The sequence below is a fragment of the Neovison vison genome, chromosome 12 (genome assembly GCF_020171115.1).
Source record: "Neovison vison isolate M4711 chromosome 12, ASM_NN_V1, whole genome shotgun sequence".
Classification (NCBI taxonomy): domain Eukaryota; kingdom Metazoa; phylum Chordata; class Mammalia; order Carnivora; family Mustelidae; genus Neogale; species Neogale vison.
Window position 1 is genome coordinate 59,822,501 of NC_058102.1, and position 18,245 is coordinate 59,840,745.

Genomic DNA, 18,245 nt, shown 5'->3' on the forward strand with positions numbered 1-18,245 from the left:
GAGTTGTTTTTGTTGTTGTTGTTGTTTTTAAGTTATATTTAATTCTTACATGGAATACGTTTGTCAACTTTATATTTTGGAGACAAATTTAATATGTTTATCTTGGTTAAATTCTTTTAGAGATAAGATGTATATAATTCAGGAGAGGATGATGCTTCATTTACAGTCCTCAAACTATTTCTTCATGAGTTTGCAGACTGGTTGGAAAGTTTATGTCTATTTGTGGCTAGGAGCCAAGAAGATAGGCAATGCAATCCGTGAAAGGAGCTAAATTTAATGCAGATCGTGGTCCTTCCTGTCTTTCTCTTAGTACTGAATCACCTAACATTACCCACCTCCCTCGCCCCACTGCCAAGAAATGGGCATAAAGATTTTCAAGCAAAGTTTCAAATACATGTCATTGAATTTCTGATAGGAACTCTGAACTGATATAGATAATGGGAAGTTAAAAATATTTTCATTTTCCAAGATTAGAGATAATGTACAGAGAATATTATAAGTTATAATAACTAGCATATAGAAATTTCTCAATAAGATACTGATTATTATCATATCCAATATGGCCCAACTGAATATTTTTACTCTTTAATGAAGGGTCATTCTTATTGTAATTTCTGTGCTACTGTACTTCTCTAACACTTTGAGGGCTTTATTGAAAATGGATTATAGTTAGTCTGTATTGCCCCCTGCTATGTTCTAAATGTCTGTGTCCCAATAAAATGTTGAAACCCTAACATTTCAGGAATTAGGGTTCTTATAAAAGAGATTCCACAGACATTTCCTTGCCCTATATGAAAACACCAGCTATGATTTGAAAAGAGGGTCCTCACCAAAATGTAACCATGCTGGTATCTTGACCTTGGACTTCCAGCCTCCAGAACCATAAGAGATAAGTTTCTGTTATTTATAAGCTACCTAGTCTGTAATACTTTGTTATAGCAGGTTGAAAAGACCAAGACTTCGCTAGGCTAAATACTCTGAAGATTCAAGTTTTAACCTAATTAGTTTTACATTCTATACCTTGCAGAGTGTGGTAACTTGCTCACAGTAGATAATTGTTAAATGCTGATTAAAGTGATTTGAATTAAACAAAGTAGCCACAGAAGATAATGCTCAAAGTAAAATTTTGGATAAAAATAACAACCTAAGCATACTAAAACAAAATGCTACTTGATACTACTATTGAGATGTTTTCACAAGATGTATACCTTCAGAAAGATTTATTACAGCATAGTGCAAAGATTTGTTTTGTCATCTGTCTTCATGATTACATCATAAGTTCTTGGAGGCAGTATCTGCAGGGTCTATCACAGTGCCTAGCATATAATAACAACTTAATAAATGTTTACTGCATGAGTAACTCAATGGAAGAATAATAAATGAATATACTCAAAGGATAGTTGATCTAAATGAAATTATCATGACTGAAAAGTGCTAGCTTTCTGAAAAAAGTAAAGAAGTAGACAAAAAATGGAGGTCAATAGAATTTTCAATACAAACTAGAATCGCAAAAGTATCTTGTGCTGTGTAGCAACATTAATATTTTGGAAGGTTTATGGTATTGAGCATGTTTATCAGATGATGTTTATTAGTTATTACTATCAGGGAAATGTCTTAAAAACTTTTATGAGGCTATTAGTAGTGAAAAAATATCTCATGTAACTTATTCAAAGTAGTCCTAATATACACAACTTTTGCTAATTTGTCTTAAACTACTTAAGAAAACACTAAAGAGACAAAACATGGGATCAAAGCTCAAAAAATACAAGGATAGAATCTGGGAGGAACTTCACTAACCAATAATAGGTCAATTTCCTTGGCATTCTCTGTTTTCATTTCACACCTGAAAAAGGTAGGAAGACACTTTATGGTTTCCTTGTGTTTCTTCCCATGGGTCTACATCCAGAGTATATACCAACCAATGAAAAAGATGATTCATATGCTGATTTTTGACGTATTTAAAGCTTATTTGCAAATCTCCCCCACTTTCCCATTTGCCATCTTTCTCACCTTCAGAAAAAGCATCTTTCAGAAACAGCTGGGCAAGACCTATGGAGGGGACCCCTGATTGCTTATTGCATACTGGCTGCTTTTTTCTTCAAAATCAAAGCTCTGAAGACAGTGACAGAAATATTCTGGATACAGTGGATGGAGGGACTCTTAGGTTGCTGTCTATTATATCTTCCAGTTTCAGAGGCCCAAGCAGGAAGTAAAAGAGAAATCACCACCTCAGTAGAGTGAATACCTGCTAGAAACTGAGAGTCACATTACAATCTGGACACATCAATTTTGTAAGTGTGAATTTCATGAAGATTTTGTTGTCACTGATTTATCAGAATGTGATTTAGGGTAATTGAGCCATCCTATATGCTGAGAATCAATGAATTCAAGAAGTGCCCATTCAATAATTTGTAACAGGGAAAAAAAAAAAAAAAAACAAAGCAGAATACTAAATAACCAAAACCTATTATGGAATACCACTCTGAAGACCCAAGGGAAGAGTATATCTCTAAAATTAATGTCTTACAAGACTCCAGAGAACGTTCTGGAATGTACTTATTATTCTCAATAAAATCCAAGAAGAATGAGCCTCCATCAGGCAGGACTAGCCAGGAGTAAAGAATACAATGAATTACAAAACAGAGATAGACAAGCTAAAGAAAAATTTCAATAAAACTAAATGTATAAGAGGAAAATTCAAGCACATGTTTTACAAGGCTCTGAGGATACTGAACTATAGTAATGATAACACAGAAGCATGAATCAGTGACATGGAAGATGGATTTGAGACGCTCTTTTAAAATGTGCAAGAAGAGGATAAAGAGATTAAAATTATGAAAGAGAACATGATAGTTAATAAGACCTAAAGGAGAGCTTTAATATGTGACTAATTTGTATTCCTAAAGAAGGAACTAAAACATAATGCAGGAGCAGTAAATAAAGATATAATAGACAAAAATCTGACTGACCTGAATATGCAGATTTGAGTGACATGACTAAATTCAAGATGAACATAAAAATGTAACCTACAAAATTCATATCGAAAAAGTTTTGAATTCCAAGGTAAATAACTAATAATTTAAAAACTGTCAAGTACATGTACTCTGAAAACTATAAAACATTGATGAAAGAAATTGAAGACAACACAAATGGAACGATATTCCATGCTCCCTATTAGAAGAACAAATATTGTTAAAATGTCCATATGACCCAAAGCAATCTACACATTTAATGCAATCCCTATCAAAATAAACAACAGCATTTTTCACAGAACTAGAATAATCATAAAATTTGTATAGAACCACAAAAGACACTGAAAAGCCAAAACAATCTCAAAAACAAAAAACAAAGCTAGAGGTATCACAATTCCAGATTCAAGTTATACTACAAAGCTGTAGTAATCAAAACAGTATAGTACTGGCACACAAAGAGACACTTAGATCAATGGAATAAGATAGAAAGCCCAGAAACAAACCCACGATCATATGGGTAATCTCCAACAAAAGAGTCAAGAATATGTAATGGGAAAAAGTTTCAACAAATGGTGTTGGGAAAACTGGATGGCTACTTGCAAAAGAATGAAACTGGACCTCTTTCTTAAACCATACACAAAAATAAACTCAAAATGGATTAAAGACCTAAATGTGGTTCACTTCTGTGGCACATACACTAAAATTGGAATGATACAGAGAAGATTATCACAGCCCTTGCACAAAGATGACACAAAAATTTGTGAAGGGTTTCATAAGGAAAAAAAAAAAAAAAAGACCTAAAAAGACCTAAATGTGAGACAAAATAAAAATCCTAAAAGAGAGCACAGGCAGTAATTTCCTTGACATTGACCATGGCAACGTTTTTCTAGATGTCTCCTGAGGCAAAGGAAACTAAAGCAAAAATAAACTATTGGGGCTACATCAAAACAAAAAGTTCTGCACAGCAAAGGAAACAACAGATCTAAGAAATAACCTACTAACTGGAAAAAGATGATAAAGGGTAGTATCCAAAATATATAAAGAATGTATACAAACTCAAACCCCCAAAACAAATAATCCCAATTAAAAATGGGCAGAAGACATGAACAGACATTTCTCTAAGGAAGACATACAGGTGGTCAAGAGACACATGAAAGGATGCTCAACATCATTCCTCATTAGGGAAATGCACATCCAAACTACAGTTAGATACCACCTCACACCTGTCCGAATGGCTACACATAAAAACACAAAAAAACACATGTTGGAGAGGATGTGGAGAAACAGGAGTCCTTGTGCACTGTTGGTGGGAATGCAAACTGGTACAGCACTGTGGAAAGCAGAATGGAGGTTCCTTTTAAGAAGTTAAAAACAGAACTACCCTCTGATCAGTAATTGCTCTGCTTGGTATTTACCCAAAGAATACAAAAACACTAATTCACAAGAATATATGCACCCCTATGTTTATGGCAGCATTATTTACAATAGCTAAATTATGGAAGAAGCCCAAGTGTCCACTGATGGATGAATCAATAAGGAAGATGTGTGTGCGTGAGTGTGTGTGTGTGTGTGCGTGAGTGTGTGTGTGTGTGTGCGCATGCGCGCGTGTGTGTGTGGTGAAATATTATTCAGCCATAAAAAAGAATAAAATCTTGCCATTGCACAGACATGGATGGAGCTAGAGAGTATATTGCTAAGGAAAATAAGTCAGAGAAAGACAAATACCCTATGCTTTCCCTCATAAATGGAATTTAAGAAACAAAACAAATGAACAGAGGAAAAAAGGAGAGAGACAAACCAAGAAACAGACTCTCATCTGTAGAGAACAAACTGATAGTTACCAGAAGGGAGCTGAGTGGGGGGGGTGGGTAAAATAGGTGATGGAGATTAAAGAATACGTTTATCATGATAAGCAGTGATCAATCTATAGAACTGTTAAGTCACTATATTGTACACCTGAAACATGACACTGTATGTTAACTACACTGGAATTAAAATTAAAAAAAAAACAACAAACAAACAAACAAACAAAACCAAAACAAAAACCTGTCAAGTATCCAAATAAGTGGAAAGGGAAAAGAAAGGATTATTCACAAAGGAAAAATGTATCTAGATGGCTTCGGATATTGTTCCTGCAAATATTCTGAAACAGTAAAAATTATCTAAGAACTTTGAAAGGATAACATTGTGATCTAAGGATTTCACATCGCAACAACTTGTATCTCTTGTGTAAAAGCCATTAAAGGACGGTTTCAGATGCATAAAGTAGTCAGAAAAAGAACATTAACGTAATTTTACAAAATGTATGATCTGAAATGTTGCTCCAAATTAATCTCAAGGGATAAGATTTTAAAAATCCAAAGACAGGAGGGTCATGGCACAAAAAGATGTTTAAGTCAAAATATCTGGAATCCCTATTGATAATTCTTTGGTGGGATGATCCTATGAACTAGAACTTCTTTCACTTGTTTCTCTTCACCTCTCACACCATCCTCATCACCAGGAAACATATTTCTCATGCTTCATTTTTCGCCTCACAGTTTATAAAGAATCTCTTGTTAGGTTAGGAACTAACCAGCATGTATGAGATGGCTAGAACATGATATTTGCATGGCTGAAATAAATGCTTGAGAGAGTTTCTGTTTGTTCCACATAAGGCAATATGTCATCAATTTTCTTTTTTTACTAACTTTTTTCTCATTAATGGGGCTAGTATTATGAGTAGATGTTTTTTACAGATTAGGAAACTGTTGCTCAGGAAAGCCAGTTGACTCTCTCAATACCCCCACATTTGTGGGAAATAAATTTGAATTTGTGTCTTCTGACTTCAGATCACATACTTACTTCTTATGTATCTTGAATTTATGACCTCTTCACGGATTTTCAAAAATGGTACTTTATATGTTTTCTTGGTTTTATTTCATCAAGAAAGAAATAATCTTTATGTCACTGAATATTTGTAATTGGTCTAACCTATACTGTTCAACTCTCAAGTGTATAATTACCATCCATAAAGATATTTATATCTAAAGAAGTTGGTATAATAGATTCCAAATCTTTTTTTTTTTTTTTTAACATATATTGTCTTGATTACTCTGAATCAGATTATAGCCCAGCATTACATTTTTGGTGAGAAATTTGAGAACACTTAGTTTTAGCTACAGTGAAACTTTAAAAAAAATACATTTTGATATAGTTTCAAAATTATGAGGATTTACTAGAATAGTGTAAAGAACCCCTATACAACATATACCTAAATTTCCCAATTACTTTTGTTGCCCCATTTAGTTTATCATTCTCTTCTATTTCTCTCTATATTTATACAAACATGCATATTTTCCTTCAAATATTTGAAAATACATTGAAATCGTGCCCTTTCATCCTTAAATAATTTAGTGTGTGTTCTGAGTCTCCAAATCAGAAAATTTAACACAATTACATATTATTATCTAATCCACTGTCCCTGTATTATATACTGTTATAAAGGGGGCTCCTGGCTGGCTCAGTCAGTACAACATGAAAGAGAGTCTTGATCTCAAGCCAAAGTTGCTTCCCAATTTCCACTCTGATTCACAATGTGATCAAATGTTATAACAATAAAATCTTAAAAGTATAAAGATGTGTTTGTTTTTCTTAAACTACAGTTCTGAAGATAATCTGGAATGCCAACTCCATATTTTTTAATGGCTCTGTTCCTTAGTTTCACTAGAAGGACAACTCTGATATTTCCTATTGGAGGTGAAATAAAGATAGAATGTTTCTTCTTTGAACCAACTAGTACTTTCAGGCTTTATTGGATTTGTTTTTAAATTTATGGAATTTAAAAAATTAAAGAAACTCAAAAGGGACTTAGAACTTTCAATAAATATTTACCCCTAAAGTACAGCTGAAAAAGATAATTTTGCTAGAATAAAATAAAGAGGTCCACTTGACTTTTACAATTTTAAGATCCCTGAAAACACATTGTTTGTCGAACAATTATGAGCTAGGGTGCAAAAAATACCCAATTCTATAGCCATGTAAATTTGAACAAAATTAATATGGTTTCTTCCTCAGAGCCTTGAATATATATTAATCTTAAATCTATAGAATACAGAGCATTTCTCCAATTTGCTTGACCACATAAGCCTTTTTGGAAGATTGCCTATAATAGTTTCATTTTCTAACTGACTTTAGAAGTTGCCTTAAATTCTGAAAAACAACATAATACAACTCACATCAGATATCTTTAAGGCTTTAATAAGAGCAAAATTATAAAGAAATATCATTTTTAAAAATTTTTTAAAGAGATTTTATTTATTTATTTGACAGAGAGAGATGACAAGCAGGCAGAGAGGCAGGCAGAGAGAGAGAGGAGGAAGCAGGCTCCCTGCTGAGCAGAGAGCCGGATGCGGGGCTCAATTCCAGGACCCTGAGATCATGACCTGAGCCGAAGGCAGCAGCTTAACCCACTGAGCCACCCAGGCGCCCCAAGAAATATTATCTTTTATTTCCCTGTTCTTAGTTTGGGATTACATATAAGTAAAGGACAACTAAAACAATGAAGCCATATAGAGAAGAAAATGATGAACAGAACTGTACATGAGCAATTCAAATGACTATGGAAGAACCATACAAATGACTACTAATAATGAAAGTGATGATTAGCCAGATGGAATATAGTGTATTCTGAGGCAAAAAGTACACGTATTGAGACTTTTGCTCCTCAAGATCATTCTCCCCTAGATGTCCATCAATAGATGAATGGATAAAGAAGATGTGGTATATATATATACAATGGAATACTACACAGCCATCAAAAGAAATGAAATCTTGCCATTTGTGACAACATGGATGGAACTAGAGGGTATTATGCTTAGCGAAATAAGTCAATCAGAGAAAGACAATTATCATATGATCTCCCTGATATGAAGAAGTTGAGATGCAATGTGGGGGGTTTGGGAGGTAGGAAAAGAATAAATGAAACAAGATGGGATCAGGATGGAGACAAACCATAAGAGACTCTTAATCTCACAAAACAAACTGAGGGTTGCCGGGGGGAGGGGGTAGGGAGAGGGTGGTGGGATTATGGACATTGAGGAAGGTATGTGCTATGGTGAGTGTTGTGAAGTCTGTAAACCTGGTGATTCACAGACCTGTACAGCTGGAGCTAATAATACATTATATGTTAATTAAAAAAAAAGATCATTCTTCTTTTCTTCACTAGAATATAGAGGCTAATGTTAACTTTTAAAAATGTTTATTAAAAGTTCTAAGTCCCTTTTGAGTTCCTATAATTTTTAAAATTCCATAAAGTTTAAAAAATCCAATAAAGTCCGAAAGTACTAGTTGGTTCAAAGAAGAAACATTCTATCTCTATTTCTCCTTCAATAGAAAATATCAGAGTTGTCCTTCTAGTGAAACTAAGGAACAGAGCCATTAAAAAATACGGAGTTGGCATTCTGGATTGTCTTCAGAACTGTAGTTTAGGAAAACAAACACTTCTTTATACTATTAAGATTTTATCGTGATAACATTTGATCACATTGTGAGTCAGGGTGCAGCAACTTTGGCTTGACTGTTCTCAGCTGGGTAGTCTTCTTTTCTTAACTCTTCTGAAGAACGGTTATCAAGATCAAGTAATTAACACACCCATCACTTCACATAGTTAACGTAGTAAACTTTTTTTTTTTCTTTTTGTGGTAAATGCTTAAGATCTATAAGGTTACTCGTGTGGCTGTATTCAATTAGGAGTTTGCTAGGGCTGGAACATCCAAGATGGCTCCTCATCTCCCAGGGTCTTTCCTCCAACAGTCTTCCCTGTAGCTTGGGTTTCATCACACTTCTGATTGTGTCACACTTACCATTGGGTTATTGGCTAAACCAAATCACATGGCCAAGCCTAGAGTGGGAAAGGACGATACACAAGCATGTGCATGTTATGAGCTGTGATGCTTTAGGGGCCACCAGTAAAATAGCCTGCCCCAAGGGGAAGAATTTAGATCTATTTTTGTCTGTGTTGGCCAATCGTTTGCATCTGATCATCCATCCTTAAATTTTGCTTCTCTAAATAAAGACAGAAACTAAAAAAAATGAGCATGTATTTATAAAAATGTTTGGTAGTATTTTGGGACACATAAACATTTTGTCGCCAAAAAAAATTTGACAACTCTAACTGGGATCACATATAATTTAAATAGCCAAGATTACACCTGAGAGTTGAACTGTTTCTAACGTATTGGCTACTAAAATTAATATCATTGCTAATATCACAGTAAAGTAAAATAGGACTTTTGGGCAAGGAAGTAGGATACACAGAGCTGCCATCGAGCTGCCTTTTGGGAAGTCACTTAAATTTTTTAGGCCTCAGCTCTTTATATATTAAAATTAGTATCTTGAGCTAAATTGCACCTTCACACTCTTTGAGCTCTAAAATTTGTCATATTCTTAAAAGTTCTTTAAGTAGCATTAGAAACGTGCAAAAAACAAAATGTAACCCAAATTCCCTCATCAGTCATCTGTGCCAGGGATTGTGATGAATATGTAAACATTGATTTACGGTTGTGAAGATTCTAATTCAACCAATTGGGCCTTGTATTTGCCTTTTTTTTTTTTTAAGATTTTTTTTTCTTTATTTGACAGAGGTCACAAGTAAGCAGAAAGGCAGGCAGAGAGGGAGGGGGAAGCAGGCTCCCTGCTAAGCAGAAAACCCAATGTGGGGCCCAATCCCAGTACCCTGAGATCATGACCTGAGCTGAAGGCAGAGGCTTAACCCACTGAGCCACCCAGGTGCCCCTTGTAGTTGCCTTTTAAAACTGCAGTCACTACAGAAAACATGGTCAGGGGGTGTTTCCAGGATCTACGTGCTCTTGGATATTCCAGGATAGCATCATGATTAGAACTGAATAATAAAAAAGGTCCCTATAGAAGATTAGATGATACTTTGCATAAATCTACAAATATTATGATTTAAAAAAAGAAAGAGAGGTTACAATGTCTTAAAATTGTAGAAGTTAAGGGGTGCTTGGTAATCCCTGGATATTAAAGGTAAAGTCTAAGAAACGTTTCTTACTTTTAAATTTTTCTTCCCCGGCTTTCTGCCTTTCCAACATTCTGGGGCTGTTGAGTAACTTCATCTGTAGAACCCCTCCAACATCCACCTTCTACTTCCATTAGTACCTTTTCCCTTCCACTCATTTAGTTTATATTTCTTTTTACCCTTTCAAACAAATCACCCTAAGCTTACAGAGATCTAAGACATTACCTTGTGTCTGCTGATCAACTGTTGTTTGCAAGGTAGAATTTCTGGCAAACCCATAAATTGTTTCCTTTCTTTAGTTCTTATTTTCTTGCCCTTGGGCATTGCTAAATTTTTATACCACTTCACACTGTGTATGCAGCATCTCCAAATAAGTTAGTTCACAAGCTAGTTGATTTCATTTTTCTACCTTCTTATATCCCATGTCTCTCATACCAATTGGCTCATCCTTTTGATGAGGAAAAGTTCTCCCTGATATGTGGGCTTCAAGTAGTGCTGAAATGAGCTCTGGACCCATAATGGGATTTCCATGCAGAAATTATTTCTGCTTTGGGTTACTGACCCATAATGTAAGCTTATTTTTATGATTTGAGCTGAGCTCCCTTTTCACCCTGAGTCCTCCACTTCTCTCGGGCTGATCTTGCTATCTCTGATTATGACATAGAGCTGTCTTACAGAACTCTCTAGGATGACAGAAATGTCCCCTATTTGTGCCATTGTACACTGTTACGCATTGTAATTTAGCTGCTTCACAAAACTGTGTTTTTCTCCACAATCAGATATGAAACTCTCTGAGGTCAGAAACTGTGTTTAACATTTCTTTTGTGTTCCTCTTGGCAACACAGCATATGCCTGGCACCTGGTTGCCGCTCCCTGTTTATTGAATGGATAAATAAAGTTGGTTACATTAGGGAGCAGGGTGACTGGGCAGATGGTGCCCAAATCACAAAAGCCTCGCTTTTTTTCTCCTAGAAGTGATGGCAATATTTTGATAATTTTCCCGTAAGGTTCCAGAAAAATCTCTGAGGACGAGAATATCCAGTTAGGGGGCCTGGTAAGCAGAGAACCAGTTTCTGGGAAATTGCAGGCTAAAGTTCAGCGGTGTTGCATGCCAGGTTTGTCTCTGATTTCCTCCCAGGATAAAATCCACCTAAGCAGAAAAGAGAACAGGAGTGAAATTCTAAGCTTTCTCTCATGTGTGTAGAAAGCCACATGGTGGCTCCCACCACTAGTGATTTCAGACCTGTGTAATAGTTCTGTTTTGACTTCTTGCAACTTCTTGAAATTGTTGGCTATCTTATCGGTATATTTTGTCTATTCGAACTGTTGGCATGAAGATGATTACTCCCGAACTTTCTCAACTGGAGTGGGACAAGAAAACAAAAAGATAAAGCAAATAACAAAAGCAATGCAACACACTGCTTATGATTTCAAACTATCCTGATGAAACATTTCTGAATATCATGTGAAACTATCAGTAGGTTTGGAAAGATATACCAGACTGAAGTAACAATACATTGTCAGTAACGTTTTTGGAAATAGTCAACAATGTTTAGAATTTGTTTACACATATGGAATGTGTTTTAGATGTAACAGCCAGGAAAACCTCATTATTACAGACTTCACTGGAAGATCTCTGAGGTCCCTTCCAGCTTTAAAATGCTGAATATAATTCAGAATTTATGATAATTTGAACTAGGCTAGGCTGAAATTTACTTTTGTATGATCTATGGAGCAAGGATTTGCTAATAGTGTAAACAAGATTGCTTGAGGCTTTTAACCAAGCTGTTCTTAAAGATTTTAACACATTGTGTGATACAAATGGGTCTACCTAATTTCAGATGATTCCCACCTATTTATTAAAGCATGCAATGAAAGTCTGTTACTTAGAAGTGCTTTTATCAGCAGCTAAATTTACAGTGTGAATTTGAAAGTAATATATCTGCATTTCTTATTAGCGTTTCTAATTTGTTATTTGTTGTTGTTAATTCAGACTGGTTTCTTCAAGGGTAGAATATATCAGTGAGGTTCTTTTATAATTAGAAATGACTATTCCAAATACAATTGTTTATTTCAGTAGTTTATTTTTCCTTTCCTTTATGGCATCTGCTCTTTATATCTTGATTTATTTACAACATATACTTATTAGGCATTTATATTATTTCACTGCTAATCCAGGTGAGATTGAGTTTTTGTGGCAACCTGATTACTCTTTAAGGAATAATTAAACACTCAGAGCATCTTATATTTAGCTCTGATTCTAATATTTGTTTATAACTCTTCAAGAGTACAATAAATTCACATAGAAACTATAAGATTAGGTCGATTCCTATAGTCTTCATTATTTTTTCTTAAACAGGCTATCATCTTAATTTGTTTTTCTTGATGTTAAACTAATTCCCCATTTATGCAAAGGCTAAGAAAGTCTATACTATACTGTGGAACTGAAAATTGACTCTAGGCAACAGGGTTGACTATTTTACTTAAGACAGCAAAGATTCTTCTCAAGATTTGTACAATTAACACATGCATATTTTACAAAATGAATATAAAAAATAGATACTTTGTAAGATCTTCTATAGTTTAGAATGATAATTCAAAAATCATTGAATAAAAACACAATATAAGAAATGTTCAGTATAGTCACTATAGCTAAAATATGAAATCAGTTCTACCAGAATAGGTGTGCATAAAAATCTCTACGGTTTCTCTCTGCCAGCATACAGATGTATTGATAACACGTAGGGCAGTGGCTATAGCAACTGGCTAAATTTTATAGGCCCTGTTTATAGTAAAAGGTAAAGAGCAATGTCTGTGATAATATCAAACCTGTACAATTCACACAAAACTACTACCTCAGTAGTGCTTTCACCATTTTAAAAAATTCAAACTTACACTATTAAAATGTTCAGTTCAATAGTATTTGTTAAATACATGTTATACTACCTCCACTGGCCTGAGTGCTCTGTTCATGTTATCTTACTTAATCCTCACGAGAACCTGCGAAGTAGGAGCACTGATTATCTTCATTTAATAAAGGGGGATATGGAGGCCCTCAGAGAGTGAACAATTTGCACAAGGGACATGATGGAGGAAACACCTGATCACACATCTGTCTGATTCTAAAATGTTCGCTCTCGTCCTTCAAGTTATTGTCTTTCTGAGAAAAGATTTTTTTTCATATATTTTCTCATGGTGTCCCTTGCACTAATTATCTTAATTACCTTTTTCCTCTCCATATATTAAATATCAATAAGCCATTCATGTCACTAAACAATGAGAGATGCTTTTTGAAAAGGTATGGCACTATTATGTTGGAAGACCTAAGGCCTTACATGTTTTGAATGGTGGTCTAATAAAATTTGAATATAGCTATTGGGAGATTATTTTGCTCAGCCATCCAAGGGGGCATCTTTTGCAATTCTATCTTGTTCCACCAATGTTTCAATGTTAAATTATTCATCTGAATTCTTTTTTTTTTCTTTTTTTTTAAGATTTTATTTTTCAGAGAGAGAGAGAAAGCACACACAGGGGGAGAAAGAGAAGCAAACTCCGTGCTGAACAGGGAGGCCCCTGTAGGGACTCCATCCCAGGACCCTCGAATCATGACCTGAGCCAAAGGTAGATGCTTAACTGACTAAGCCACCTAGGAGTCCCCTGAAATTCTTTTACCAGTGAAATGATTTATGCATCTCATTCAACTCAGGACTTCTGCTTCATGCTGGTTAGTTGGAAAGGGTAAGTTTTACTCATTACTTCCTAACATAAAGAAAGTGTGATGATGTAGAAAATATAACTTATTGAAATATTCACTTTTAGAGATTCTCATACATGAGACTTAAAATTTAGTGATCTCTAAATCTTTCCCTGGTTTATTTTAACCCTCTTTCTCTCTAAAATGAGTATTACTCCAGACTTTACAGTAAGTGTTACCCAAATGCAGAGAGCACCCAACTAAAGCAAGCTATTTTGATGCTACCAATAAAACTCCAGCGGCATTTTGGCTTGGTGGTCCCTAATGATTGAACATGCTACACATAATTAACAAAAAATAAAACCAAGAAAGGATATAACTGCACATGATAAAATTTGTTAACTAAAATTAGATGAACAATAACATCTTATTAAAATATTTTTGTATAATATTATCCAGGAAAATTTATCTTGGTAGAATAATGACCCAAACCAAAACATCAGAAAGTATAACCATTAAAAAGTTTTGATTTGAAAAAAATTGATTAATCAAATTTTTCTTATAAAATTTACATTGCAGCTTTGCACAGTGGCAGTGTCATAGCCAATGAAGTTTATCCGAGGTGCAATTATTGCTAATTGAAAATTTACATTGCAAATAACTGATCCCAATTACAAATCTTCAGTAGAAGAAAAATGACAATGGAACTAAGAATAGTACGTAACTACTCTATGTAACAAGTTGATCATGGATTTAATTGGGCTTAGTGGATTTATTCTAAAAAGTAACCTAAAATATTTATTCTAAAAAATAAAATTTATCAACATTTCTATAATGACAAAATATTTATGTTCATAAATAGAAAGTCAAAATATCAAAATGTCAAAGTTAGGGTTCACAATATTTACCCCTCAAAATAGTAAAGAGAGCAGGTTCAAAATATTTTGTATTGTTCCCAGATCTACTGTTTCCATCACCAAATCTTCTCATTTACAAAATGAATTTGATAATGATAATATCTGTCCCATCTACCAACTCATAGAATTTTTGTAGAGATCAAATGAGATAATAATTATAAAAGTGTTTGTTAATTAAGACATTATTTAATAGCATTTATAGTAGTATTTATTATTCCAAACTGCTTATTAGACATCCTTAGTTGAATGCATACCTAGTACAAATTAAAATTACAGCAGCCCCTGCCCAACAACACCCCCCTCTGCCCCCAGCCCTGGGCAATTAACCTCTCTCTGTAACTTCTTTACTCTGTCAGTGATATCATGATTCTAACAAGTCTTCAGGATTTGAGGGTTGAAAACTCAGAATTCCTTGGGACTCCTTCATCATAATCACTGAAGCTAAATAGAACATGCTAATGAGATTACAAATGCTATAACCAAATTATGGTCACACTTCAATTGCTTTTCAGTGATAGCCTTATCCCATTTTAGATAATAGATACATTTCTGAAAGTTTGCAGAAATTATTTTTTTTTATAAATGAAATTCAATTCTATATGTAAAAAATGTTATTTTATGGAATCTACTTTGAAATTTTGGGTAGGGTGAAAAATTCATTGTCACTATAGATTTTTCTATATGTTCTGTCATTAAAATATGGCACACAAATATTGTTTTCCTTTTTTCAAAGAAGCTCTTGTAAAGGACATACCAAGTGCAGTTCATTGAAGATTTGCTTCTCTCACCAAGCTAGTGATTCAATGACCCATTGAATTAGTGTCACTGTGGTTATGTGGTTTGGTTTTCTGCTTTATATTAAACCTAAAAGCTTTAAATAAATGAGTGTGATTAATTGAAAGTTTTAAGCAGTAGTAAAACAAGGTCAAAGAAGAAGGAACAAAGAGTTATCCTGTACTTTATATTTGAGGCAGTGCAGATGACATTTAAGATATAACAGTAAGGAACAACTAAATTATAGTGACCATAACTTAGCTGTGTGATCAATTTTATTTTCAGTGAGACTTGGGATAAAACAATATGAGTCAGTAGAACGAATTTTGTTTGCCAGGATAACTGTTCACAGTATTTGAGTGAATTTATTGTGTGGAAAATAAATATATTAATTTTTTTAATGATAAAAGTTAAAAAAATGGTACTAGTGCATGTTATAAAATTTGGTGTTATAGAGCCATCTCAGGCATTTGCTTTCTTATTCTGGGAAGTTTTTATTATTTGAAGATTTTTTTTTCACATGATTTTATCAATTCTTATGCATTCTTCACAAATTTCTAAGCACATCAATGAATCCATCTTGATATGACTATGATTAGCTTAAATGACATGGTCATGGTTTAATCATACATGTTAAGCACAAAGTCATTTTTCTTATGTAACTACTAAAATTAAAGCTGAGAGACCCAAGTTTAGAACATTTCTATTTCACTAGTACAACAGAAACCAGATCAATATGTGGAAAATACGAGAATGTATCATAGTACAATTCTTCAAAAATTTTAAGGCAATAGGTGAGGATATCATTAAAAAATATGACGGCATATAGACCAGCAAGACAAGCCTCCTGTAATTAGGTTATAGCTTTTAAGATGAAATTGTAGAGATTTCCATGTTTCTTCATGGAGGAGGCGGGGGAGGGGGAAGAAAGAAAGAACAGGGAAAAAAGCAAGAAAAAAAAAAAAAAGAATTGGAACAAAGGTTTTGTATTATTCATCCAAAGCTGCGTGGACCCAGTGGTATCTGAGTGGTACAAGTAGCACCTTCATCTGTAATGCCTAGAACAGGTATGGAAAGAAACGAATTCACTAACTAATGAAATTAGTATCTGAACTGATCTTAAGAGATAACATATGTTGAGCCACAATGTTATTTCCAGTGTAAAGTGTGGTAACCAAGTTTACCTTAGTCCCTACCATTCATAAAATGGTTGAAGGTTTTATGAGTGGGTTATATTTTTAGGTATGTTTAATGAATTAATTAATTAATTAATTTTAAAAGGGATTTATTTATTTATTTATTTATTTGACACAGACAGAGAGAGAGCACAAGTAGGCAGAGCAGCAGACAGAGGGAGAGGGAGAAGCAGGCTTCCTGCTGAGCAGGGAGCCAGATGTGGAGCTCAATCCCAGGACCTGAGCTGAAGCCAGGCACTTAAGCGATTGAGCCACCCAGGTGCCCCGCATATGAAGTGGTCAATTTTTCTATGGTTAGTGACTGCATATTCTGGATTTTCCACTTCGGTCTAGACTTCATAAAAATGTTATTATTATTTTTTTTAATAAAAGCAAGTCTCTAGATATATAATTAAATGAAATTTACTCCGAATTATTTCTGTGTAATTAAGTCACAAATGAGAAGAAAAAAGGCTATTATCAGGCATTTCCTACTTTTATTTATTTTACTTAATTTTTAATTTTTAAAAAAAGATTTTATTTATTTTAGAGAGAGAGAGAGTGAGCAAAGGGAGAAGCAGACTCCGCAGTGTGGAGCCTGACGTCGGGTGTGATCTCAAGACCCTGGGATCATGACCTGAGCTGACATTAGATGCTTAACCCACTGAGCCACCCAGGCACCCCAGATATTTCCTTGGTTTTAGATCTAGAATATATGGACATTTTATCTATGGCGTAATATCATATTTCAATATTGTGTTTTCATTAGTTAGTGGTATACATTGTACCCCTTAAACTATTGTTTGAACTATAATTTCCAGGCCCCTGAGCTATCCTTTCCTGCTTTAAACAAGGAATGTTTAAGGTATAAGCACATCTAAACTAGGTGAGCAGAATGCAAAGGATTTTATTCCTTTCAGCATTGAATAATATATTCTCTCTCAAGTTCTCCGTCGAACCTTCTCTTCCTGTATTTCCTGTGTCCCTCTGTCCACCTCCATAAGACTAGCAAAACCAAGTCCTGAGGTCCCTGTGTGTGTGTCTGTCTGCTCCATTGTCATTGTTCTCATCACCCCCTTGTTATTCCTCAAGTGAACTATTATTCTGTTCTCCACCTTCACTCTCTCTTCCATTCCCCAGTGTACGTTCCGTTCTGTTGCCAGAATTATTTATCTAAAATTTGAATCGGACTAAATTACTCTCTTTAGAACCTTCAGGGCCACTCTCAGATAAATGATCTCCCTCTCCAGACTTATCTCCTCTTAACTTCCTGCCTCACAGTAAGTACTGTAGTCACACTGAGTTCTATGTCTTTCCCCTATGACTGCATACCAACTTGGGTGTCCACACCTCTAATATATTGATAAATCTTCTTTCCAGGATCTCTTGAAAATGGTAGCTGGCCCTCTAGTTCTTTCTGAACCTCTCTAGGGAACTTCATTAAGAGGTTAGGAAGGGAGAGGAGAGGGCACTATCTATGAGCTGCCGCCAGGTGTCAGCTACTTCCTGTAGGTAATCTTACTTAAGTCCTCACAGCAACTGTATGACATGGGTATCATTTTTATTTTACAAATACAATTAAAAAATATTAGGCTGAGAGTGTGAATTGTCAAAGGCAATCCCTGTGGTTAAATGTAGAGCCTAATATATATGTATACCAAATCACCACAGTGTAAGCTTTAAATATCTTATAAT

General features: G+C 34.6%; 1 non-coding gene and 1 pseudogene across 1 annotated transcript; both read left to right on the plus strand.

Moving 5' to 3' along the window:
- The first annotated feature begins 3,647 nt into the window (after positions 1-3,647).
- LOC122892800 lies at positions 3,648-3,752 on the plus strand. Its single transcript, XR_006381486.1, has one exon. It is a non-coding gene; the product is annotated as a U6 spliceosomal RNA (small nuclear RNA).
- Positions 3,753-14,261: 10,509 nt separating this feature from the next.
- Positions 14,262-14,375, plus strand: LOC122892759 (annotated as a pseudogene).
- The last annotated feature ends 3,870 nt before the right edge of the window (positions 14,376-18,245 follow it).